Source organism: Mus musculus, chromosome 13 (genome assembly GCF_000001635.26).
Source record: "Mus musculus strain C57BL/6J chromosome 13, GRCm38.p6 C57BL/6J".
Taxonomy (NCBI): domain Eukaryota; kingdom Metazoa; phylum Chordata; class Mammalia; order Rodentia; family Muridae; genus Mus; species Mus musculus.
The window spans coordinates 70,548,914-70,576,104 of NC_000079.6; the positions used below are offsets into that span (position 1 = coordinate 70,548,914).

Sequence of the window (27,191 nt, forward strand, 5' to 3'; positions counted from 1 at the left end):
AGGAGCCCTCCCTTGGGAAGACAATGATAAGTTCTAATAAGTGGAAGGGAAGGGAAGCTGCCTCCTCCTTACTCATGTTAGCCAGCGGGGCTCCCCTGTCCCCTTCACCCAGCCTAAAGGTGGATTTTATTAAGGCACAATGAGAGTTCACTGTGTCACCCTGTTCCTCTGCCCTTTCCAATGTCCCTTGTATCCCTTATATCGCCTGGACACTGTCATGTCCTAGTGCATTTTCTATCATTCAGTGCCAGGCCTCTCCTTGCCTCTTTATATAGCCGCGATGTTTAGTACTACCCCACATCTTCCTGCAATATCCAGTAAATGCACAGCACGGAGAGTTCCTCTGAATGTCAAAGGAGATTGCCTTGGAAACAAAGACACCGAGAACCTCCCGAGGTACGGCGGGCTGAAAGGTGCCTCAAGAAAATGAAAAATATTCCATTACCTGTAAGGCTTAAGGGAGTGACAGCCACATATTCATACTTTCAGCTCTTAATGCAGGGTGTCTAGACACAGATAATACCCTGATCCATGTGCTCTGTTTATCCATCTGTGCAGCATATATTTACGGTGTCACGTGATAGACACATCACAACCGATGGCAACTATCCTCAGGAAAAAGTGATAAATGAAAGGCCAGAAAACCTCCGGCAGTAACTGAAGCCATTCTGCCTTCTGCCCTTGCAAACAGGATGCTGGATGTTGTTGTTGTTGTTGATGATGATGATGATTTATTAACAGACAGATCACTGTAAGACTTGTGATTCATTTATTTGTCATCTATTTATGTAAGTCTGACTTTCCATTCCCACAGTGGTGTCTAGGGGTATGTTGGAGTACCAGCAACCTTCACAGAGCAAGTCCCCACAAACCACGGGAGAGAAAAGATGGCAAACATCTTTTCTTCCCCTGAGGGTCAAAGAGTCTGAGTTTCAGACCGATGCTCTATGAACTGTGCGAAATTCTCCATAGCATTTGATCTTTAGTTTTCTGAATTCTAATGAGCATTATGGCATTGCTTATCTGGGCTTTGCTTCTTCATTTGTTTGCTGTTGTGTGAACATGATGTGTGGCCATTGGTGTATAGTGTGCAGTACAGACAAGGGAGATAAGACACCATGACCAAGACAACTTACAGAAAGGAAGAGTTTTGGAAGCTTGTATTTCCATAGATAGAGCCCACAATGGTAAGAGAGGCTGGGTAGGGAGTGGCCAGAACAGGAAGATAAGAGATCACATCTCCATCCACACTAAGGATGCAGAGGAAACTGAAAGTGGACGAAGGAGAGGCTAGAGTCTCTGAAAGCCTGCACTTAGGGACATACTTCCTCCAGCAAGGATCTCCCTCTGTGGTGGTGGAATGAGAATGGCCCTCACAGGCTCATGTGTCTGAGTACCTGATCCTTAGTTGGCCCTGCTGTTTGGCAGAGTTTGGGTAGTATGGCCTTATTGAAAGAAGCGCATCACCAGAGACAGGCTTTGAGCATTTAAAGACTCTCCTCATTTGCAATTTACTTTCTGTTTTGTCCTTGTTGTTCAAGATGTGAGCCACTGACATCCCTGTCCTCTGCCACAAGTGCCTGCTGCCATGCCTCCCTGCTGTGACCGTGATGGACTCCTAACCCTCTGCAACTGTGAGCCAGAGAAACCATCTTTCTAGAAGTTGCTTTGGTAGTGTTGCTTTATCAAGGTAACAGAAAAGCAACCAATACAACCTTTCAAAGATTCCACAGTCTTCCCAAAACAGCCACCGACTAGGAACCAAGTGTTCAGATAGATGAGCCTACGCAGGACTTTTCTCATTCACACCATGACATGGCGTTCTCCAGCTCTACTGATCCAGCATCTGCAGTCTTTTCTCTGCTGCGAAGAGTTAGTTGGGTTCAGAGTCTAAATGGAATTTTTGTTCACAGGAAATGAATCACACACTAATAATTCAGGGTTATTTTCCCAAGAGTAGATTTAATGTATTAAAATTATAGTTAAACACTATGGTGTCAATAGTACATTGTGCTTTTCTACTTTCTGTGATTAAGGATTTAGAGTTAAGTGCTAAAATTTTAAAGGTTCAACCCCTGGCTACCACACTGCATGTGGCAGGGCCATGCCATGATTTGGGCTCCAGAGAAACTGTGTGGAATACTGGTAATCCTCCAGCCCTGTGTGATGGAAGGGTCTACAGTTCTGAACAGCTCCCAGCAGAGATAGAATTCCTCTTCAGCTGCAGTCACAAGCAGTCTCCTTTAGAGGGTCATAGTTGGCTCCTTGCTTTCTTAGAGATACATGGAAGGGATTATGTAAATATCTAAATCTTCTCTCCACTTAAGACTCCATGATTCCAAGACTACGTAACCATCTTCTACATTACTTCAGAAAACCACCATTTTCTTCAGTAAACTTGAAAAACACCCACTGAATAATTTTGATCACTTAGAAATACTGTCAGGAGCTGGAGAGATGGCTCAGTGAGTGGTTAAGAGGGGTTATTGGACAAGTGTAAGAACCTGGGTTCAAATCCCCAAACGATGCCCTGCATGGTCCAAACTCATCTATAACCCCAGCATTATAAAGCATAGAGACAAGAGGAAGACTGGGTCTCACAAGCCACCAACTTAGACACAGGCTCAGTGACAGATCCTGTCTCAGGATAGTAAGAAAGAGTGATAGACCAGCATAAGTATACCCGGGTCCCTCCTCCAGTCTCCGTATATACCCAGGCTTAGGTGCATTCATCCATACAGATAAATGTACTTATATATATATAAAAAAAAGAAACACAGCATAATCAATAAATTAATTAAAATAATTGTGATATTTAGTCCTTGGAAGTAGACTGTTGCACAGATTAAAATAATCTATATATACATGCTAGTGGTTAATTTTGTGTTGCTTTGATCAACTACCCGACTGGATTGAAAGGATGACCAGTCTTTTTTGGCGTTTGGTTTCAGGGAGATTTAGCTTATCATCATAGGAAAGGCCTGGTCACAGGAGCAGCTTCTTTGGTGGTAGTGGAATGTGATGAGGAGGCTTCTCACAGTTTGATGGTCCAGGAAGCAAAGAATATTCCAGAAGCAGGGCCTGGGTCACTTGCAGAGGTGTATCCCTAGTGAACTACTTCTTTGGGGTTTCCCAGTTTCCTAAAGAGTCCATGCCCTTTCCTAAAACAAAAACAAAACAAACAAGCTTCATACATCCAGCATAGAATAACAAAGAGTGCCCATTCCCATTCAAAGGAGATGATTTGGGGAGTGGGTAGCAAAATTGGAACGAATACACCCCATAAACTCATACTGAGTTCTGTAGCTTCATGGCTCATCAACAGTGCGATTGAACAGCACCAAGCACCTGCATGGCCTGTCATTTGCACAACACTTGGGCCAAGTCCATACCATGTCTGCATCTTCCTTTAGCATCACTAAAACTTAAGCTACACCCTCGTGCACCTTAAGCCCAGCCATCAGAGGTTTTCAGCATGGGATACGACTCCTTTGTCTGTTTCCTGGTTTCATGGCCTTTTCTCTGGAACCTTAGTAAATGCCTTTGTGGTTCTATAGCTGTTGCTTTCCTGAAATTCCAGGACCACGTACATGACTAATTTTAGCTGCCAGTTCAAGATGGCCTCCTTTGGACCACACTGCAGTGGTTTCTGAGCATCTGTTGCATGGCCCCTAGGAAACCATTTTCCTAGACAAACTTTTCCAGCAGAGCATCTCTTTGGCTGTCTTTTTAAAATATAAGTCTTTCAAATTTGTTTGTTTTTTTTTTTTTTCACCTCAGCAAAATGATGAGTCTCACTCAAGACAACTTCCATATTGTCTCAGTGCAAACTATGTGGAATGCCTTCCCTATGGACAATTTTAACTATTATAATATATGCACTTGATTTGTCTACATTTTAAAATATGCTCATGACCCTAAACTGTTAATTTCGGGTAGTACTTCACTATAGGTTACACCTTTTTTGCATAATAGTTCTACTTATTTATATTTCCATCATCAGTATACAAGAGATCTCTGTACTAGCTGTTTTTGTGTCACCTTGACAGAAGCTGGAGTTACCAGAGAGAAAGGAACTTCAGTTGAGAAAATGCCTCCATGAGATCCAGCTGTAAGGTACTTTCTCAATTAGTGATCAAGAGGGAGGGCCCTGCCCATTGTGGGTGTTGCCATCCCTGGGCTGGTAGTCTTGGGTTCTATAAGAAAGCAAGCTGAGCAAGCCAGGGGAAGCAAGCCAGTAAGTAGCATCCCTCCATGGTCTCTGCATCAGCACCTGCTTCCTGACCTGCTTAAGTTCCAGTCCTGACTTCCTTTGGTGATGAACAGCAGTGTGGAAGTATAAGCTGAATAAACTGTTTCCTCTCCAACTTGCTTCTTGGTCAGTTTGTGCAGGAATAGAAACCCTGACTAAGACAATCTCTTAAATGTTTATCCTTATGAGCATGCGTCATCTTTTAAACTTTTGATAATAGTTAATCTAATATGTATGCAGTGACACACATGCGCACATTGGGGCTACACTCCTAAAGAAAACTGACTCCCCCTTTCTTTGCAACTGTCAATCATCAATAGCTCTTCTTCTAGGAGCGGGACTTTATCCCCATATCCTCTCTTGATGCTGGGTTTTTTTTTTTTTTTTTTGTCTGGCTTGGGGTTGTGCACATCTTCTGCATGACATCACAGCTGTTGTGCATTCATATGTGCATCTGTCCTGCCGTGTCAATCAGAGTCTGCTTCCTTGTGGTTCCCCAGTGCCTCTGGATATTACACTCTTTCTGCCTCCTTTTCTATGATGATCCCCGAGCCTTGGGGGGAGGGGCTCAGTTTATGTGTTCCGTTTAGGGATGAGTATTGCGTCTTACTCTCTGTACCCTGGCCAGCTGTGTGTGTGTCTGTGTTGATCCCCTCTGCTGCAAACAGAAGCTTCTCTAATGAAGGCTACAAGATGCTTTAATACAGAGTTAAAGGATAGGTCACTGGGAGTTGGTTTCAGACTTGTGGCCTGATAGTTGTCCAAAAGTTGTATATGGTAGCACAGCCAAATTAATGATGTATAGAATAAATGCCCATCACGTGGACAGAAAAGCAGAGGGAATTTTTATTCAGGATGCTTATGTTAGCTCATCTTCAAGCAAAAGAGAATGAAGAAATAACGAAGTCTATAAGAAGCACCACTTGCTGTCCTGCAGGTGAAAGTGTACTGAGTTTCTCTCTCTCTCTCTCTCTCTCTCTCTCTCTCTCTCTCTCTCTCTTTCTTTCTTTCTCTCTCTTCCTTCCTTCCTCTCTCTCTCTCTCTCTCTCTCTCTCTTTCTTTCATCTTTCTTTTTTTTCTTTCACAGTAAGGTTTTTTATTGGATATTTTCTTTATTTAGATTTCAAATGTTTTCCCTTTTCCAGGTCTCCCATTCGGAAACCCCCATCCCATTCCCCCTCCCACTGGCCCTATGAGGGTGCTCCCCCACCCACCCCCTTCCATCCTCCCACTCTGGCATGCCCTCCACTGGGGCATTGAAAACCCTCAGGCCAAGGGCCTCTCCTCCCACTTATGTCTAACAAGGCCATCCTCTGCCAAATATGTGACCAGTGCCATGTGTATTCTCTTGTTGGTGGTCCAGTCCAGGAGCTCCAGGGTGTATCTGGCCTGTTGACACTGTTGCTCCTTCCATGGGGCTGCAAACCTTCTACTGGAATTCTTCAGCTATTCTTTTCTCATAAAAATCAGAGCAAGGGATGCTGGGCAAGTCTCGTCTTGGGCACAGACACTCTGAGCCTCAGTTGTGTCTCCCAGAAACCAGGAAAATTTGTATCCAAGCAGCTCAGAATCAGAGGATTCTAATCACCAGCTCTGAGTCCTCACCTGGGCTCCCGAGCTGCCTCCCTGCGCTATCGTCTGCAATCAAATTCATCTTCTTGGCCATTTCCTAATCTATAAAGTAGTCATGGAAACAGAAGATCACAGGGTGGTGTGAGGAGGAGGAACTGGGCTTATAAAGAAAAGTGCTTAATGGCAAAGTAAGGATCGTGGGAATGGCCCAACAACGATCAGTAAAAAGGAATCAAGACAGTTTCATGTCACTGTCTGTCAGGTGTACCGTAAAGAAAATGTACTCTGATGAGGACCGTGACAATTCCTGAGCAATAGAGAAAGACTTCACAGAAAGAAAAAGCATTATGGTGATGGTCAGGTCTGTGGGAATTCTAAGGCAGGCAGGGACATAGGAAGAGCATGGAGGATCAGCTTGATACTAGGGTACTTGTACTTGCTGATTTCACAGGACTTCATGACAGAGAACACAATCAAGGGGGTGGGGATTTAGAATGGGTACTGGTGTTGACAGCTGTCTCTCATCATGACAGCAGCCTGAAGGGAGAGGAGGTGACTGAAGATCTCAGCTACAGGGGCAAGTACAACTCCTACCCCATGCAGGAGGCACAACCCTCACAGAGATGGTTTTATCTAAGTGGTTGTTAAGATAGTACTATGTAGACTTCTTATCAGACTAATCCTCCTCAATAGGCACAAAACTCTATAAAAATACTGTTTAAACATATTTAAAGGTGCCAAAAATAAAATGGTCATAAGAAGCAGATGGAGGGAGGGAACTAGGTGGGAGAGGGAATGGAAGGGTTTGGGATAGGGTGTGGGGAAAGACAAGAGAGAGGGCCAGGAGACGGAATGGAAATCGGCAGCTGATGGGGTAGGGGTGGGGGCTCTGAGTTGGGGGAGAATGGAGGGTTGGGGATATCTCTAGGATATGTCAGAGGCCTGGGGTTGGGGAGACTCCCAGGGATTTATGGGGGTGACTTTAGCTAAGACTCATAGCAGTGGGGATATGGAACCTGAAGTGGCCACCTCCTATAGCAAGGCAGGAGGACCCCCCAGTGGAGAGATAAGGATACCTACCCACCCACAAAACTTTTGACCTAAAGTTTGTCCTGTCTACAAGAAATTGGGGCAGAAAGATGGAGCAGAGACTGAGGGACTGGCCAACCAATAGCCGGTCCAACTTGAGACCCATCCCTTGGGCAAGAACCAGTGCCTGCCACTATTAATGATACACTGTTATGCTTGCAGACAGGAGCCCCTGCCCGAAACAGATGCAGACACCCTCAGCCAAACACTGCATGGAGTCTGGGAACTTGTATGGAAGAATAGAAGGAAGGACTTCTGTCCCCAAAGGGGATAGGAACTCCACAGGAAATCAAACAGAGTCAAATAAGCTGGACTCTCGAGGGCTCTCAGAGACTGACCACCAACCAAAGAGCATACACAGGCTGGACCTAGGCCTCCCACACATATGTAGTAGATGTGCAACTTGGTCTTCATGTGGGTTCTCCAGCAACTAGAGCTGTGAGTCAGGACACTGTCTCCAGGAACAAAGGGTGGATGGGCAAGCACCAAGACTTTGCAGTGGAGCATCAAAGGACTGTACACTAGGAATCAGAGTAATATCAATGACAGAATGTCAGAGCATTTGCTATTCACACCTTTGAACCTAAGCTGGATCCCTGAAACCCACGGTGGAGAGAATAGACTCCCTCTCTAAAGTTGTCATATGACTGTCACAAATATACTGTTCTACACATTCCTTCATTCATTCATCCTCTCTCTGTGTCACACACACACACACACACACACACACACACTCACACACACACACACTCACACACACACACTCACACACACACACACACACTCACACACACACTCACACACACACACACACACTCACACACACACACAAACCTTGACCCTCCAAACAACAATTTTGTACTTTGTCCCACCTAGCTACCTCCGGCTGCTGGTTGATGCCTCTGTATCAAACAGCAGCAGCCTAAACCTTGGGTTATCACTTCCAAGTTTCAGTACAGTGCTTATCCCTAGCGTAAAATCATATGTGGATTCAGGAGCAGGTGAAGGTGATCTAAGATGTCAGAAACAGTATGGTGGCAAGTAGTGAACTGCTGGCTTGTCTTGATGTTGGTAGCCCAAGTAATAACAACCCACTGGCTGTACTTTATGGCTTGTATATTTCTTGTATCCATCTCATATTTAACAAAAAGAGGGGACATCTGCATTCAAATCAAGTTTGAAAGCAAAAGAACTTTACAGTTTGGTAGCCGTCCTTACATTTAAGATATCTGAGAACTCCTTTGCCAAGAGGTCCAGATTCTGAGATATGTGGTTTCAAAGAAAAGCTTTTCCTGACATCTGCCCTTGTCACTCTAAGAGATACGAGAATCACACTTTGAACTTGGAAAGAATATTGATATTTGAGGGAGCAGACAGGCATATCCTCCCTGAAGAGGCCCTTCATGAAGTCACTTATAGACAAGGCCACAGCATATTGACCGTGGCTGTATTGTTAAACCTGGAAATGAGCTCCTGGCAAAAGGAGCCATCCTGATATTCTGAAAAGCCTGGCTGGCTCCTGACCTGCCAGAGATGAACTATATTGAACACAGACTATACAGGAACATATACAATTATATATAATAATCATTAATTATATAAAATATAATTATATAAAAATATATATATGAAGCTTGCATTATATAGAGAAGAGCACATGGATTTGAAACCAAGACTCAGTTTCACAGGTATGACCAACAAGCTCCATTCTTCCAACAGAGATACTTTTATCTAGAAACCAAATAGAAGCCATTTGATCATTCCTTTTCTAAGTTTAGTTTAATCAACTATAAAAAGAATTAATTATCATATATAAAATTCCAGTTTATGAATCATACAATACAAACTGCACAACCCTTACAATATGCAGTGTTTATATACTTTTGCATCTGCATGGATGTATACGAGCACTAAGCATTTCCCTAAGAAGCTAGGGGCAATACTCTTTGATTGCAAATGATGCTTACATCATTAGAACACTTGCTGCATGCATTTATTCTACCTCAAGATACAAACCACCTGGAAACTTCAGAAATTAAAAGACCCAGGTGTCCCACTAAGCAGTACAATTGTTGGGGCTGTTTTTGTAAATCTTAAATTAGAAGGTTGTAGAATCTGAGCAGCCATGGGGGATGGGAGTAAGTAACCCAGAGGAAGGAAGGCTGTGCTCTGCTGAGGCCTGAAGGGTACACTGAAGCTCAGGGGTTTCTAAGTCCTCTTAGCAATGGAATGCTTTCAGAATGACAACATGTGGTAACCTATGTAACACACATTCTGGGAGGGGAAGATGGGGCATGATGTAAGAGACTTTCTTCATTTTATTATTTTATGTGTGTAAATGTTTTTGCCTGCATCTGTGTATGTGCACCCGTGTCTGTCTGCTGCCCACAGGGGTCAGAGAAGCACATGGGCTCATGTCCTGGAACTGGAGCTCAGGGTGATTGTGAGCCACCATATGAGTGCTGGCAACTGAATCTAGGTTCTCTTTAAAAACAAGTGTTCCTAACCACTATGCCACCCTCCCTTCCTCCACCCTCTACAGAGGCTTTCTAGACAGCTATTGCCCTGACAGTGAACCCTTCTCTTTCTGGCCTGGCTTTGGTACAAGCCCTGCCCAAGACTGTGTCCACCTACTCTGATCCTCCCTAAATACTTTTGTCTGTGGCCTCAACTTGCACACCTCATGAGAGACAGGAAAAGGATGGCACCTTGATTCAGCACTGTACATGAGACCCTGTATGCCTGAGAAGGAAGCTCCTTTCATGAGAACATATGCCTTTTTCCATAAAAAAAAAAAAAAAAAAAAGGCTGTCCCAAACAAAACTAAGCCATTCAAATCAAGCTTCAAATAGTCGCTCCATCTGAGAGCTTACAGCTCAAGTGAGAGAGGGGCACTGAGGGAAAAAAATGAATGTCGGCCAGAAGCATCTGCTTCTTCCTCATCATAGTCATCGCCCACCATGTCCTTGTCATATCCCCACCACCATGCCAAACATCACTTCTTATGATCACTGCAAGGACCTTAAGCATTGCTGCAAGGTACCACTCATCCTTATCAGTTTCATCAACACCATTCTGGAAGTGGCATATTGCTGCTTCTTTTTTTTTTTCCTTTAGGTTTCACTCCCCTCACCTGAGGGCTCCATCACAGCCCTCTAGAATGGAAGGTACCTGGATCATAGTCACCACGGAGGCACTGGTGCTGTGGCCTATTCTCATTAATAGCAGGGATGCACATCGACAGCAAACTGTACCCTCTGAGGCAAGCCCACTCCAGACAATCTTGGACATATGGTCATGAGCTCAATGGACACAGAGCAGAAGGACACAGTCCCAGGAGGAGGTCTGTCTAAATAGCTAAGCATCAGGATGTCAAGAAATCTGCTGCCTGTGATCTTAAAAGAGCAACTGGTTGTCATCTGCAGGGAGCCTTTCTGAGACCCCCTTGCCTTGATGTTCTGAATGAAGCTCATTGTGATATGCTCGCCTGTTCCATTTATTGATGGCCATGAGGCCCAGGTGAGTTCTCTGGCAGCGGGGAATGCTGCTGTTTTTAATCAAAGCAAATGAAAATCCAATCTTTTTATTGAAAAGATATATTCTCAAGGCCTTTGGCAAATGCGGATAGATGCACCTCATCTACACTCCTCTGAAAATAGAAGAGCCTTGGGAAGAAGTCTCTATGTCTCTAATTTCATAATAAACCACTTGAATGCTTCTGTCTTTTGATGTCAGAAGGGTACAGAATGGCCACAGCTAAGCCTGCTGTGATGTATTCAGCAGTGGCACAAGCCTCGGATGAAAATGCTGAGACTCTGATCCCTGGGACCCCCGACCTCTGAGGCAGCTGTGATTAGTGATGCCTGTGAGTTTGAAAGAAGTTGAGACCTGGAAGATACGCTGCTGATCATATTTGGGGAGGGGGTTATCTTGATTATATTAATTGAGGTGGTGAGGAATACCTACTATGGGCAGCATATCCCCTAGGCAGGGGATCTGGGGTTGCCTATGAGAAAGTGTGCTGTGCACTAGCATGTGTGCATGCATTGCTCTCTCCTGACTGCAGACTAAATGTGCTCCTGCTGCCCTGATTTCCCCACCACAAAACCTTCCTTTCCTAAGTTGTTTTTGTTAGCGTAATTTATGACAGCAACAGAAGAGAGACTAAGATAGCAGCCAAGAGGTAAACTTGGTTTGATAGCATAAGCAGGAGACATCAAGGCAATAATCAAAAACTGAGGACACAGAGGAGTGTGAAGAACAGCAAGCCCGATGTCTGAAGATGTCAAAACAAGAAGTTCATCTCCTGTCAGAGGTAAAGGCTGGGTCACATGCCACCCAGTGCCTACCCTACACAGCAGCACCGGGCGATGAGGGAAAGAGGATGATGTTAAAACACAATAAGACACAGCATCCTCAGCTGGGTTGCTGAGGAACCCCAGCTAAGGGAAGAGATTATTCATTTGGTTGATTTTGCTAAAGAAAACATTTGTGTTCTTAAAATACTCAGGCAGCACTTTGTGATGTACAAAATATGTGTATTGTCACAGCATTCTCAGTATGATTTGTGCACCTAACTACACTAGAAAAATAAATCCCCATGTTTACAAGTTACAGATTGTTCCAATACAACTTTATTTTTATCCCTGTGTGGATAAAAGGCAGGTGTAACTCTGTCATACAGCTGACCATTTTTTTTCAATGATTCTCAAGTCATTTGTAGTATCCAACCCACTCATGAGTAAAAAGTCACTGGAGTTAGCCAGCCAAACAAAAGCCACAAACAAGTGCTGGTGAGACCAGGTTCTAGGCTTGGTACAGTGAGTTCAAACAACATCCATCTTGTCCAAGAGGATCCAAATCCATCCTGAGCCTCGAGATGTGAATTTATTTCAATGTAGGATGTGCGGCTGTAATTAGAGAGGTGGTTACACTGGATCAGGCTGAGTTCTAACCCCATGATAGGTGTTCTGATAGATAAAGAGATACGTGGAGAAAAACACACAGAGACAGGGAGACTGGTGTGATATGTCTCTGAGCCAAGGAATGACAAGAACAGTCATGAACATCAAGACATGGAAAGACAAAATGTATTCACCCCAGGAGCACCCGGAAAGTGTAGTTCTGGTGGTTTCTTGATTACAGATTTCTGAGCTCCAGAGCAGGCAGAGGATGTGGTTTCAAGTCATCTTCGTGTTCCACTTGTGTATGTGGTAGTCCCAGAAACTTGTCACCATCACGAAAGGATGGCAAGAGTCAATTCCCTTCAACAAACCAAGCCATGTCAGACATAGACCCTGAACTAGAATGGATAAAGGCTGAGCACCCAGCAGACAAGAAATTGCTGGATTAGGTGGCTAGTGTGTCCTTCAAGAGAAGCACCCACCCACACACACTGAAAAGGGAAAACACCACAAAATGATCATCTCCCTCTCCCTATCCTACTGCCTTTTCTGGCACTGGACTCTGACCTTATTGCTGCAGGGTTGTCGTTAAACCCTAACCCTGATCCAGCAAGATGGCTCAGTGAGCAGCAAAGGCACATGCCACCACTCTGATGTCCTAAGTTTGACTCTCAGGACCCACATGATGGGACGAGAGAACTGGGCTCCACACGCACCCCTTAAAATCTCCTTCTGGGCTCTGAGTGATGAGCAGCAGAATCGGGTACCTGTGATCATAGATCTGGGGACATGACTCAGTTCTCAGAGAGTGAAGGTACTGGCAGAAAATCCACAAGTGTATTCTCATCCCCAGGGCCTTCGCAATCACCTGGACTCGCTCACAAAATATCTGAATGGCTGCTTCACTTCAGATGCCAAAACACTGATGTAGAACCAGTCTCCAGTCAACAGTGAGAAGTCTGCCCAAAGGGAGGAGAGAAAAAGCAACAAACTCGAGAAATAATAACAAACACTACACTTACAAATGAGGCCAGTAGGGATGGATGCACAGCAGAGAAGGAAGGATGCCTAGGTGGGTATCTCTGTGACAGAGAGGAGCAGAAAAAGCTGAATTAAGGGCAGTTCTCACCATGGCCCTGGGAAAGGAATCTGGGTAGAGAGCTGAGTCAAGATCCTGATATCCAGATGGACCTTCAGATTTGAGGCCAGTGGACTGGCTGACTGGGAAAAGTCCTGGGTTGGACACGGGAGAAGACACAAGCTGGATGCTGAAGGACATGACAGCCTAACAGACCTTTGTCTTTCACTGTAAGCAAAACAAGAAACGCACCGCAGAGGCAGCTATGTGTGCTCTGATGCATTTGCAGCAAGCCTCAAGGCAACAGCTACTAAGTCCAGATGAAATGGAAGCTGGCTCGCCCCTGAGTCGCTTAGATCTGGGAACGACTTGGGGGGTTCAGGATACACGGTAAGGGCACAGCTTTAACGACTATTTGAGAAACCAAGCTGTGCAGAAGAGAGAAAGCAGAGAACAATCAGACCAGTCCTGACCTGGGGCATCTGGGTAGATGGCATCAATATGTACAATAATTATGGAAAGTGGGGAAGGTGGCAAGGGGCTGCTGGGACAGGCATTATAGTCAGTAAATGAGAGGTATTAGTTACTCCCGATGCTGCCTGTCGCATGAGCAATGCAATGTGACCTCAGGAATGATTTCCATGGCTGGAGACATAAAGATCAAGTGCACAGTACACAGAAGCAAGGGACAGGGGAGCAGAAGACCGAAGCTGAAGCATGCTGAAGTTTGGAGACCAGGACACGGAGGAGGCTGCAGAGGTGACAGGAGAATCCATGAGGTGAGAGCAAAGTCAACTGTGATTCTAGAAGTGTGGGGAGTGTTTCGGGAGGAAGGCGGTCAGTGAGGAGCAGCTGGGACAGAAGAGAAGCACTCAGATTCAAGCCCCGGGTGTGACAATGGGGCCAACACCTGTGCCCTTCCCCAGAGACCACTGCAGTAGTGGAGACAAACACCTGGCTTCAGCTGCTTTAAAATGAAAACTAGGCCAGCTGCTGGAAAAAAAAAAAACAGGCAGAAGAGCAAAACCAGGTGAGAGAAGCCGTATATGAGTGGTTAGGTCAAGCAAGTGAGTTTTCTGTATACAGTCCACCATTTTGCATGCTTCCAATGGGTGCACTCTGAGAGGCATGGACCCCAAAGACGTTATCCCTGGATTGCTTCTCACTGCTAATATGCCTTTCCTGTCATTGTTACATAGCCTAATGACTCCTGGGCATCGCCTACTCCATTGGGCAGATTTCCCAGAGATCAATATGAAGATGAACTTTCATATAGTAATGCTGTTTGGGTGAATTAATGACTTTATGGAATTCCTGATTTGATTCAAATAATTTTAGGAAGAAAGTTTAAGGAGATGGTTTTCGTTGTTTGGCCAGAAAGATGTAATACCGTTAAAATCAAGAACAGAACGTGTCTCCTCCTCATAAAACAGTAAGTAAATGCTTCATAATAAGAAGTATAATGAACTTTCTCCAATTGCACTGAGAAGAGATAGACTTGGGACAGACGTGTGATCAAGGAAAAATATTCATTCTAGGTCAGGTCCAAGGATGAAGCCACAGGTGTGCACTATGATGAAGCAAGGCCAAGTGAAACTGTTGTTTTGAAATTATAATGAGCCTATAGAATGAAACACTGCTTTGACCTTACTATCAGCATCCTTTTGTAACTCCCCTTTTGTGTAACATTTTATTTGTGAGATAATTTTATAAAGATCTTTTGTCTAGGAAGCTATCAAAAGGCTGAGCGAGAAAATGTGGCTGCTGGGGCTCTGCTCCATCCACCAAATATGTGTGTGTGCGTGCACGTGTGTGTGTGTGTGTGTGTGTGTGTGTGTGTGTACAATATGTATATATGACTGTCTATATGTATGTACACACACATATATGTAGATAAATGAATATGTATATAAGAGTATGCATGTTCACTTGTGAAGTGGATGAAACAGGTGATCAGGCTGGCTGAGTGTGTGTGTGTGTGTGTGTGTGTGTGTGTGTGTGTGTGTGTGTATGCTTGTGTGTGCCTGTGCGTCCTTGTGCGTGCTTGCACACGCACGTGCATTACTTTCTCTTTATCCTTTTTTTCCCCTCTGGTGCACAAAGAGTTAAGTTAAGGAGTAAAGAGTCCAAATAACTAAGTTTTTTTTTTTTTTCCTTAATCCCCTGCTGCTATCAGCAGGAGTCAGTTTCTAGAAGTTATCAGCTTTTGGCCCCAGTATAGCATGAGGGAGTTAAATTGCCAGAAGCCATCGACTTCTGGCCTCCAGAACAGTAGGGGAGAATGAAAGGCCAGAGATCACCAGCTTTTGGCCTTCCTCCAGAAGCTGGGTCCCACCTCACTGTTTTCTTCTTCTGTATGAGTTCTTTGAAAATTTCACATGGTGTATTCTGATTATTCTCTCTCTCTTCCCCAGCTCCTCTCAGATGCATACCCCCTTCTGTTTCTACTAAACTTTGTTCCTTCATTTCTCCCATAAAGGCTGATTTTGGCTGAGTATTCTTGGATGTGTGGTCTTTCGCTGGAATGTGGTCAACTTACTGGGGCTTACATTTTCACAGAGAACTGACCCGTCCTGTCTCAGCTGTTGAGAACTGCCAAGAGCCCCTCAGATAGATGTGGAGCTTTCTATCCTACTCCTCTGTCCACGGTCTGACTTAGGCTTGCACAGATCTGGTCCATGGTATTTCACCTGTTCTGAATTCATATGTACAGCTGCCTGCTCTGTCTATACGACTCTGTCCCCTTGTGGTCACCACCATCTCTGACTCCTACACTCTTTCTCCTCGTCTTTAATGATCCTTGCACCTAGGGAGGGGTGTGTGTGGTATATATGATGTCCTTAGGGCTAAGTACTCTGCAGTCTCTTCTTCTCTGTGCCATGACCAGTTGTTGGCCTCTGTGTTGATTATCATCCATTGCAAAAAACAAAAACAAAACAAAAAAACAAAAAACACTTCTCTGATGAGGGTTGAGAGATGCCTGAATCCCTGAATATATTGATAGGTCATTAGGAGTTCGTTAAATACTACATCCATTTAGCAGAATGATAATTGTAGGTTATACCCTAGGGTCTATCACTTGTCTGGCCATAGGCTCTTGAGCCAGTATTAGTGCTGTGTATGGTATTTTATTTATGGAGTGGTTCACTGTTAAAAGAGGGTCTTGTACACTGTGTATTTAGAAGCTGATTTCTGTGTCCTGAGGTCTATTTACAGTCTGGACACAGGCATTGTCATGAATATTGAAAAATGTCCTGTATCAATATGGTATAATTATCTCTGATTGTTTAATAAAAACCCAAACAGCTGATGACTGGGCAGAGGAAATAGGAGGACTGGACTTCTGATCCTAGCTAGGGATTCCAAGAAGAGCCAGAAAGGAGTTTGTCTCAAGGCAGGTGAGGTTTCAGGAGAAAAAGGGCCATGAGGTGGATGGAGAAGAAGACAGTCACCGTGAGGTGAGCCTGACAAGGAGTACCAAGGGAATTATCCACGAGGGTAGACAGCTTCTGCCGAGTGGGTAAAGGAGAGACCGGGTGTAAATGACTCAGGGCCTGGGTCTGGGACTCAGCTACATATCATAGAGGATTAAGAATATGTACTCAATTTTTGTGTTCAAAACTTGTTGAATGAGTCTATAAGTCTCCATCTCAATTATCTGGGAACTAGCTGGGTGAGAAACACCACTCCTTTCAAATTTCATCCTATCTCTGCCCTTAAGCCCAATCAGTAAGTGGTTGCTTACTCCCATGTCAAGGTTTGAGTGTTAGAAATCTTAACATGCTCTCCTCTTTATGAAAATGACCCAGTAGGAAATATGAAACTGACCAAGATGGGGAAGAGGGGAGAATAATCCACACAAGGCTCTTACCAGCCAGAAGGGTTGGAAACAATAACAGGAGAAGGGGGCAGGTTGGGTGGCCCAGTGATCAGGGCTGATGGATGAGACTAGATAATATAACATGTCTTTTCTGATCACTCCTTTCTATTCATGAAACTAAAGCAAATTTTTAAGTAAAACAGGAGATCGCGGAAGAGTTGGTACAAGAACCCAAGGGTGGTATCAGATGGTGATCTGTTAGTGCAATGGTCAGGCATTGGCTGGGGCTCACATCAGTCCAGGGGTCACAGATTTAATAAGAGAAGAGTGGATGTTCTGCATGTCATTATCCAGTCTCATTCTACTGCATGTGCACAGGGGAGGGTAGCGACTGCCCAGAGCACTGGCCTTGCTGAGGAAGAGATACTCTGAGATGAGCAAGGGATCCACTTCCTAGGTAGAGAAGTCCTAGCAGTTCTTTTTTAGTTTTGTTGTTGTTGTTGTTGGGGTTTTTTGTTTGTTTTTTGTTTTGTTTTGTTTTTCGAGACAGGGTTTCTCTGTGTAGCCCTGGCTGTCCTGGAACTCACTTTGCAGACCAGGCTGGCCTCGAACTCAGAAATTTGCCTGCCTCTGCCTCCCGAGTGCTGGGATTAAAGGCGTATGCCACCACGCCCGGCCTAGCATTTCTTTAAACAAAGAAAATTGGTCAATTTGCCCAGCATAACTGACGAGATACAAACCAGGTATGATTTGAAATCCATCAATCTTTCGAAAGCCCTGCCTTCTTGCCTCATGATGAGTTGGATATGAAGTCGCTCTATCTGTCTGTGCGGAACTCTTGGCCAGCATGCCATTCATGTGCACTGGTACACACCCACTCTGTCTACACATGGCACACATGTCCTTTGCCCATATGTCAATCATGTCACTTTGACTTACGTTTCCATCGTTCAACACCAGATCTTTACTTTCCTAAGTACTTCGCTGACTTTTAAAAAGTACGTGTCATATAGTCAACGTGCTGAAGAACCAAGGTAGTCATGACTCGTGAGGTAGATACCATGTTGTGATCACAGTCTGCAGGCAGAGACCTGTGAACGAACACCTTTGTTTATTTTGGAACATTTGCCATCATGGTAACCCCAGATCCAGTCTATATTTTTCCTGGTTTTGGAGTTGGCAGTTGTATGGATGTTAGTCCCTTAGCATTGCTGATGCCCCCTCAATGCTTGCTGAGCTTCTCAGCACTGATTCCCCAGGACCTCATTCAGGGGTTGTGTTTATCTGTTCTCTCACTCTATGTCGAGACTCTTCAACTTGACTTTTAATTTTGTTTTTGTCTGACAATGTCAACCATCTCTGCTGATGCTTCAAGTTATTCCTGCTTGCTTTCACATCTATTTTATTTAATTTTATTATTTTGAGGCAGGGTGTCACTAGGTACTCCCAGCTGTCCTGGAATCCACTATCTAGATCAGAGTAGCCTGGAACATGTGGCAATCCTCCTGCTACCTCTGAGTGCTGGGATTGCAGGAATTCCTGTCCAGACCTGGAATGAGGGGAGAGACCCTCTGAGATTGCTATCTTTCTTCGGGGGATATTGGCTTTCTCTATGGCAGGGATGAAGGGACTGAGTAACCTGCATCCAGAAGATGACTGTCCTGACTCATACTTGGGTGTCACCTTTTGAAGTCTGGCCTGCTCGTGAATGACTCTCACCCTGCCTGCTTTCTGGCTGGGAGCCTGTGGAGACCTCAGGAACCTCACATTTCTTGAGTGGAAAATAGTACCTTTCATCGTGTGTGTGTGTGTGTGTGTGTGTGTGTGTGTGTTGCTTACATGTATGTATGTGTATATCATCACATGTGTGCCTGGTCCTAATGTCAAAGATCTATGTTAGTGTTTGGCTTATGTGTATGTGTGTATATCATTTGTGTGCTGGTGCCTGTAGAGGTCAGAAGAAGTCACCAGATCCCTTAGAATCAGAGGTATGGATAGTTGTGAGCAGCCATATGGGTCCCTGGAAACCAAACATAGGTTCTCTGAAAAAGAAACAAATGATGTTCACCACTGAGCCATCTGCCCAGGTCTATGTGGAACACCTTTTGAAAGTACTGATTAAGATAGGAAGGCCCAAACCATTATGTGCCATATCCCTAGGCAGGTGGGCCAGGGCTACATAAAATATGATACTCCAGCATGCTAGTTATTAGTGTTGTTGGTTCCTTCTGGGTTTCTGTCTTGAGTTCCTGCCCTGACTGCCCTCAGTGATGGACTATTACCTGGAAGTTGCTTTTGGCCACTGTGTTTATCTCAGCAATGAAAAGGAAAGCAGAATGTGAATTAACATACAACAGACAAACATCATTGTAGAAATAAGTGTGGATTAACACACATCTGGACTTCCTTCCTGTTAGAAATTGAGCAGCAATATAAGACGCCTGTTGAAACTTTACCAACTCTTCTGCAATCCCAACCCACATGTTGTGATCTACACACAGCTGTGCCTGCACACAGTGAGCTGCAGTCTAGGCGGAGAAGTGACATTCAAGTGTCACTGTATAGCCTCAGAGGAAAAAACATGATGGGGATCTGTAAATGACTAATGGAAAGGTGATTGGTAAACATACATTTAACTTCTAAATATTTAAAACTGAGGGAAGTCGCATGATGACGCCTTCCTTCCATGCCCACTGGGTCTATCTCTGTGGGGTGAACCAAATGCTAGTCAAGTCCTGGGCTAAAATTCATCTGCATGGAATATGCACAGACTCTTCACGCATGTCACTGTTGCCCTGATGTTTCTGTTCAATGGATATTCCATGGAGTCTGCGTTGTGCAATATTCTTTGTATTACCCAGGACCACACAGGTCATTTCTCATGCAATCCTCATGTGGATATAAAAAAGAGCACTGACTGTAATACATTTGAGATCCACTTCCTGGGGCCTTTCTAGGATTGGGTCTAGTAAGCCTTGATGGTAACTAATATACCTCAAAACTTATGCTTTTGACTTTAACTTCTACTAATAGATGCTCAAAACTGAAGCAAGGGAAGATGCTTCCTACAGATGCATCCCAGAAGCTGGGGATAGAGTGCGGTTCATCCTGCAATACTGCAATAGAATATGGTGCAGTTCCTCCTGCCATGATGGAAGAATTGATGGAGCCTGAGGTGGCTGTGGCAAAACCTAAAGTGATACCCTCCCCACTGTGCTCTTCTGATGAACTTCATGACACAAGAGCATCCCAGGGCTGAGGGAGGCACTTTGGCTTCTAGTCAGTAGTGATGGGAGTAACTGTGTGTGACCTCTAGAGTGACATCATAAATGCCCTTCAGCTTCTAATTGGTCTCTAAGTGGAAGGCAGTTTTAGAGCCCTCGTTCTCTAGGGTAAGGTTGTAGCTCAGCCTTCCTTGGTAAAGTCTTGCTATTCAGGTATAAGGACTTGTATGCAATCCCCCAGTACATATGTAAGAACCTGGGCATGGGGGCATGTGCTTACAATCCCAGGACTTCGGGACAGAGATAGGTGGATAGACTTACTGGCCAACCTAATAAGGTTCTATTGAGAGATCCTGTCTCAAAACTTCAGGAGAATTGTGCCCGAGGACTGAAAACTGGGGCCATCTTCTGCTTGCATGTGTATGGGCACCCTTGCAAACACATGCACATCCACAGTCATAGACACACACACACACACTCACAGATATATACTCACATAGAAACAAACAGATACACACTCACATATAATACACACAAACTCACACATTCACATATACACAGCCAAAAACACACACTTATACACTCATATAAAAATACATACATATACTTACATAGACACAGACACACACACTCACATAAGACACATACTCACATAGATACAGACACATACACTCACATAGATGCAGACACATACACTCACACACAGACACATGCATACACTCACACATAAACATGCACATTCATACACTTACATAGACACATACTCACATAGATACAGACACAGACACACATTCACAGAGACACAGACATAAAAACAAACACACAGCCGGGCGGTGGTGGCACACGCCTTAAATCCCAGCACTTGGGAGGCAGAGGCAGGCAGATTTCTGAGTTTGAGGCCAGCCTGGTCTACAGAGTGAGTTCCAGGACAGCCAGGGCTACACAGAGAAACCCTGTCTCCAAAAAAAAAAAAAAAAAAAAAAAAAAAAGAAAAAAGAAAAGGAAAGAAAGAAAAAGAGACACACATAGAGGAAGAATTACCCTTCTTTAGTACAAGTCCCCTGTAGCCAGAAGACCAGGCCATATTGTAAGGCCATGTGTCAACAGATGTTTAACAACTAACTGTCCCAGTGAGTGTACCTTTAAACAGCCCAACCCAAAGGGCCTGGCATCTAAGTGAAGCTTACAGTGCTTCTGGGTCCCTATTACAGCTCCCAACCCTGGTCATGTAGCTAGATGGTCCGTCCATTTTTCTAAGCCAGAGACCAGACCTCCTTTCTGTATAATGTTGTGGCCCACAAAGCTTGTGAGCAAAACACATGGCTGCTGTCTGCACCTCTGAGGCCCTGGCCCTTAAGTGTGTAGAACTTGAGGACCATGGGATTTGAGCATAGATGGGAATCACATCTCAGCTCTTTTTACCCAATCATATATCCCTATAGGTCCACTCAGTCACAGTTACACTAATATCCATGCACTGTGAGGCCAGAGAACCCTTTCTCTATTTTTGAGGTCATTTTACTATTATAGGAAAATTTGGTGATAATTATGAAGAATGCTATCCTGAATATCTCCATAATCTTGTGCTTAGGTTTGAAATTTATTTCACAGATGGGATTTTCGGGAGTTCAGTTGCTGGGTTAAGGAGGATTAATGAAGGTAGCCTCCTGAGGGTTACCACGTGTGTTTCCAGAGTTATAAGGTTTCTAGTGACACCAGTAACAGATGAGTGTGCCCACTTCACTTGTAGCCTCCTCGGCTAAATCTGGTCTTGTAATTAAGAAAACTATTAATTTGAAGCACAAAATTCATAGTTTGAATTATCTCCCAAATGCATGTAGACGGGGAATGACAGCAAGGGCAGTTAGAATAATAGCCATATTACAGCCAGAATGCAAAGCCAAATGAGGGGTGATTTAACAGGACAAAGGAATCAGAAAGAATGACTGTCAAGCCCGGAGAGAGCAGAAGAGTGAGATGGATGACTGGGGGATGGAACCGTGTTTCAGAAGGAAAGTACAGAGGCCTTGCAGGCTCACAGGAGCTCCTGCAAGCCCATGTGAACACAGGATGCCCTGCACTGCCTCACGCGTGCCTGGCTCACAAAGCTGAAGACTCTGAGGTGAAGGTGACGCTCTTTATAAGGGGGACTCAGATTAGATGAGGTTTCAGGATATCTGTGTGTGGGAGTTAGGCTGAGGGGTTGGGAAAACCAGACAGGGTTACTGTACAACAAGTCAAAGATCTAGACAGGATGTCTCTGCACCTGCGTTCTTACCTGTTCCCCTCCCGTGTTCCCCTCTGATGGTGGCTGGAGACTGGAACACAAGCTTCAGATGAAAAGTCAGGAAACACGAACAGGGTGGGTTCTGTTTGATCAGATGAGCCATTTTCTAGAACACTTAGTGTTTCCACTTTTTTTTTTGAGGACTAAGTTGATTTCCACGGGGCCCTGAAATTAACCTGTTAGATCTTCACTCTGCACCACCTGCCACACTGTCCTGCCTCTCCAGATACCCAAGGCTTGTGGTGCCTGCACCCTGTTACATGTACTTCGATCCATCAGTGATTTTTTTTTGTGATGAGTAATACATGCTGCCTTTGAAATGCATCGCATGGCAATGACAGATGTGATCAGTAGCTCTAGTAAGAAAATGTAAGCTGACCACCAACTGGCTCTTCCAAACAAGAGCACAAAGCAGCCAAAGACCCCAAGCTCAGCTGCCCAGACTCTGTTCTGCGATGCCCTTGAGCACCCTGGTGATTCAGTGTCTTGGCATCATGAGGCTCCTTGACTTGGAAAGAGCAGCTGAGAAGACTGGATCCACTAAGTGAGTCCATTGCTAGGGTCCCTTCTTGGAGCAGGAGGCCCTGGAGAAGGGAGATGGGTTACTCGCACTCAGCACTGCGTCCCAGGCTGTTGTGAGTCTTTCAGGATAAGTGGCAGCTCGCCCTGTACACTAACTGTGTGTGGAACTTGCTTCTGTCCAAACATACACTCACTCATGGAGGTGGTTTGGCATCTCCCCATTTCACAGGTGGGTAAAGGACTTGAAAAGACCTGTGCAATGTGTGGTTTGGATGTGGGTTGGAGGTGTGTGTGTCTCTCAGAGGTCCATCCCCAGTGGAGCCTCTTCCCAATGACGTGTCTATAAAGTGAGCAAACAGGATGGACCACTGCAAAGGTAGATGGAGGCTCCTTTCCTCAGTCTGCTTAGTTAAAGTGCATCCCTAGTTTTCTTCATTTCTGCATCTATATGTAACCCAATTATCCCTAAGTGTCAGCCTCTGCTCCCGGGTGAGTCTTTCCTTGTGACATCTCCCATCAGCCTCTGCTCCTGGGTGAGTCTTTCCCTGTGACATTTCCCATAAGTCCTTTGCTATATTTGAATCAGCAAAATGAGTGGACTGCAGAATGCTTGCCATTAAATTATCCTACAAGATCCTTAACAATGCAGAAGTGTCACCATAATAAATTTTTATTTTTGGAAGCTGGTGGTATGTATAACAAACACAATGTGCAGTGTGCTGGCTTTATTGTAGCCCTGAGAAGTTACTCAATTTTATTATATTCTGTTACTTCTGACTTACTGATTCTATAAGCAACTTTCTGATCTCAAGGAAACAGAAAATTGTTGTAGGAACTTAGTCACACCTGACTTCTATTACCTCTCATATTCTTCCACAAACTATTCACCATGGTACAGAGGCCATGTGTTTCAACCATAGACTAAATCAACATTTCCCATAGAAAGGTAGCCATTTGGGGGCTATTCAGAATTACTGGAGACAGGGATGTTAGCTACTGACCTGGTTTGAATGTGATTTGTTCTCAGTGGCTCATACGCTGGAAGTTGATTTCCACTGTGAGGGCATGGGGACCATAACCAGACAGGACCAAGGGGTATATGGCAGCATCCCTAGGGGGAGTCAGTTTGGGGTGAAATACTCCAAGGGCTCAGACTGGTTCCTCAAAGGGAGACAGTTGCTATAAAAAGGGATCCTTTCTCCTGTGGCTCCCCGGCCTTCTCTCTGGCCATAGTCATCCTATGTACACAGAATCCCACCGCAGTGATCTCACCCACCATAAGGCTCCCATCAGAGACCAAAATGATGAGGCTGCCTGACCTTGAACCCCAGGCTCTACAAGCGTGAATAAGTAAATATGCTATTTTATAAAGCCATCAGGTGTCAATTATCTTGTAACAGAGGAAAAAAATATCACTGAATCAATACAGCCCATTCTGGGAATGCTTGGCTCTCACCTACTTCCTGGTCCTCTGTGATGTGAATCTCCTCCAGTGAAGGCCTTCAGTCCCCTCTCTTCTTCCTCTTTGGAATAAGAGTGTTTACTGTGTGACATCACAGGTTGGAAGCCTGTGACATTGTCTTCTGTTTCACACGGTGAAGCTGCCAGCCTGCTTTGAGTGCTAGTAGGGACTCTGAATTTGGACTTTTGAGTGACACTAGATCTTTTAAAACATTGGCTGCTCTTGGAGTTGGACTAGATGCATTTTCTAGTAAGAAAAAGAAATGGTTCTTTGCAGTTAGGAGAATTTTACACTTGAATCAGACATGTTGGGGGGGGCATTTTGAGTATTTGCTCCTGAGTGGATAGTAATATTTTGTGAAGGTATGAGAACCTTAGGAAGTGGGGCAGGTTGGTAGACATAGTTTACTAGAGGTATCTCAGCTCTCTGCCTCCTTCCTGTGTACACAGGATATGAGGAGGCTTTACCACGTGTTCCTGACACCACGTAAGTGGCCGCTATGGCTCTCATCACTTCCCTTCTATGATGGACTTGAGACTCAGTGTGACAGTGTGTCAAAATAAATCTTCCCTTCCTTGTCCCTGTCAGGGACTGCAGTTCTAGCGACACAAATATAACTAATACATTAACTTGCTACTTTACGTAGTTCTTGGGCAAAAACCTTAGAGGGAACCATCCAGTGCACATCCCTGGGAGGGACAGGAGGAGACGAGTTTGTGTGTGGGCATCCATGCATAACGAGGACCACAGAGTCTAGAGTAGTGTAAGAAAGTGTAGAGCCTCCCAACTGAAGTCTAGGAAATGTCTTTGTTGCATTGGAACAGCTTGGTATTTGTGTAAAACAATGAGCTGAAGGGATTCTCCAACTATGGGTACCTTAAGAAAACTAAAGGAAATCTCTTACTCTGTTACCCAGTGCAGATCTGGTTCTCTAGAGACAATCCTCAGCCAGCATGGAGGGTCCCAATACAAAGATGTAGGTGGGGCTGGCAGGAACTGAGCTTGATCTATAATATTGATGATATTGATCCATGCCACCAACCCTGGCCTCGAACCCAAGCTATGAATATGCAAGAAGCATTTATGAGCAGCAGAATGTACAACTACGGTGGAAATGTGACTAAAGGCTTCTGCTGGGTTCTTGGGAGGGCTAGCTATCCTGTCCATGCTCAGGCCCACTCACAGAGAGCAGGAAGGAGAGTAGGGACCAAGACTGGCACACACAAGGAGGGTGGGGCTGAGTCTGCAGTGTGTACCTTTGTGACTGAAGTTCTTAGAGGGCTCTGGGGCTGTCACTGATGCCTTCCCCCACTTATGACTCACCTTGAGTTTCTACCCTGGACTGTGCCACCTGCCCCAGCTGGAGAGTGGTTCCTGTTCTCTCCACAGAGCTGTGTACTGACTGAGGGTATCCACACATACACACAGCACAGCAGCTGCAGCTGAGTTCTATGTGGACCTCTGTGTAAGCAGTCCTGAGCAAGGAGGACAGAGGCCCTTACTGAAGGTGAGGCAGATTACCAAAATGAACTTTTTGGTTAAAGACACAGAATTAGAGTATTTTGAAAATTTTCAGGGATATGTCAGAGAGCTGGAGGGGCCACAGGCCTCTGTTTACATGGCCTAGACTAAGATGCTAATTAATATTTTTTTCAACTTGACACAGGGTAGAATCAACTGGAAAGTGAATCTCAACTGAGGAAATGTCGTCATCGGATTGGTGTACAGACATGCTGTGGGGCATTTTAATTGTCGATATGGAGGCTCCAGCTCACTTTGAACAGTGATATCCCAGCAAGATGGTCCCGGGTGTTAGGTCTGAAAGATGAGGTACCTATTTAACATATCAAAGCAGACCTTGCTGGCAAGTTCTCCCAGCATCCTCTGTTACAGGGTCCTTCTGGCTGGCATTCCCTGCTCTCTACTCTAAACTTTTCCAGCCCAAGGGGTAGACTACTCTCCCCACAGCTGTCCTTCCCTAAACAATCCAGTTATTTTAGTTACCTGGGCTTTACCTTTCAGGTCTCTTGGCTGCCCGTCCTGGTCTTCAATGCCTCTTCCCTTTCCCCTCCCTCCTTTTCTCACATGGCCCAGCTCAGTCTGGTGAGGTCCACTCTGGACTCTCTCAGATCTCTGCCTCAGGGTGTGCTCTCCCTAACTACAACAAACATTCTCTTCCTCCACCTTAGGAACAGCCATGCCCTCCCTCCCTCTCCCTCTCCCTCTCCCTCTCCCTCTCCCTCTCCCTCCCTCCCTCCCTCCCTCCCTCCCTCCCTCCCTCCTTTCCTTCCTTTTTTCTTTTTTTCTCACTCAGTGGGATGTCTAAGAACACAGGCCGAGCAAGTCATGGGAAGCAAACCAGTAAGTGGCACTTCTCCATGTTCTCTGCTTTGGTTCTTGCCTCCCAGTCCCTGCCTTGAGTTCCTTTCTTGACCTCCATTAGGGATGGAGTGTGACCTGAGTGTGTAAGCTGAAATGAGCCCTTTCTTCCCCAAGTTGCTCTTGGTGGTGGTGTTTATCACTACGACAGAAAGGAAATTAGGACGCATGGGGTGCAATCATCCAGGTGGCTTGGACGAAGCCTTTGTATTTCAGGTCTGTCTGGGACTGGTGTCTGCCGAGGCATTGATCCACAGCATCCCCTGAGAGTCTGACCTTCACCTGGCTGCTGAGTTCACCAGAGCGCAGTCAGTCGTGTGATCGTCCTTGAGGACAAAGAGGCACCTTGTGATTAAAAATCACACAGACCCTGAGATGGAGTGGATCAGCCTAACAACCTTGAAGTCTCCTACGATTTTTCACCGAGGAAATAATGAACACACACATCATGAAGAATTACGCAGCGAGGAGAGCAACACCCTCACTTTAAGAAGTCTAGACTCAGAAATATGAATGTCTTTGTCCCCAAATATGCCAGCTGGGAGCTGTGCTCATCAATCACTTCAGAAATGGTTTCTTCCAAATAAACGACCTCTCATACT

At 44.9% G+C, this 27,191-nt stretch overlaps 2 long non-coding RNA genes across 4 annotated transcripts; one reads left to right on the forward strand and one right to left on the reverse strand.

Annotated features, from left to right (window-relative positions):
• Positions 1 to 1,945: 1,945 nt before the first annotated feature.
• Positions 1,946 to 25,381, reverse strand: Gm36267. Of its 3 annotated transcripts, XR_382632.4 has the most exons (5): positions 25,115 to 25,381; positions 24,205 to 24,456; positions 23,750 to 23,859; positions 17,655 to 17,806; positions 1,946 to 3,161 (listed from the first exon to the last, which is right to left on the reverse strand). It is a non-coding gene; the product is annotated as a predicted gene, 36267 (long non-coding RNA). The 3 variants fall into 3 exon arrangements; XR_382631.4 differs by lacking the exon at positions 23,750 to 23,859; XR_873648.3 differs by lacking the exons at positions 17,655 to 17,806; positions 23,750 to 23,859.
• Positions 24,328 to 27,191, forward strand: 1700100L14Rik (RIKEN cDNA 1700100L14 gene). Its single transcript, NR_045934.1, has 3 exons — positions 24,328 to 24,459; positions 25,877 to 26,040; positions 26,806 to 27,191. It is a non-coding gene; the product is annotated as an RIKEN cDNA 1700100L14 gene (long non-coding RNA).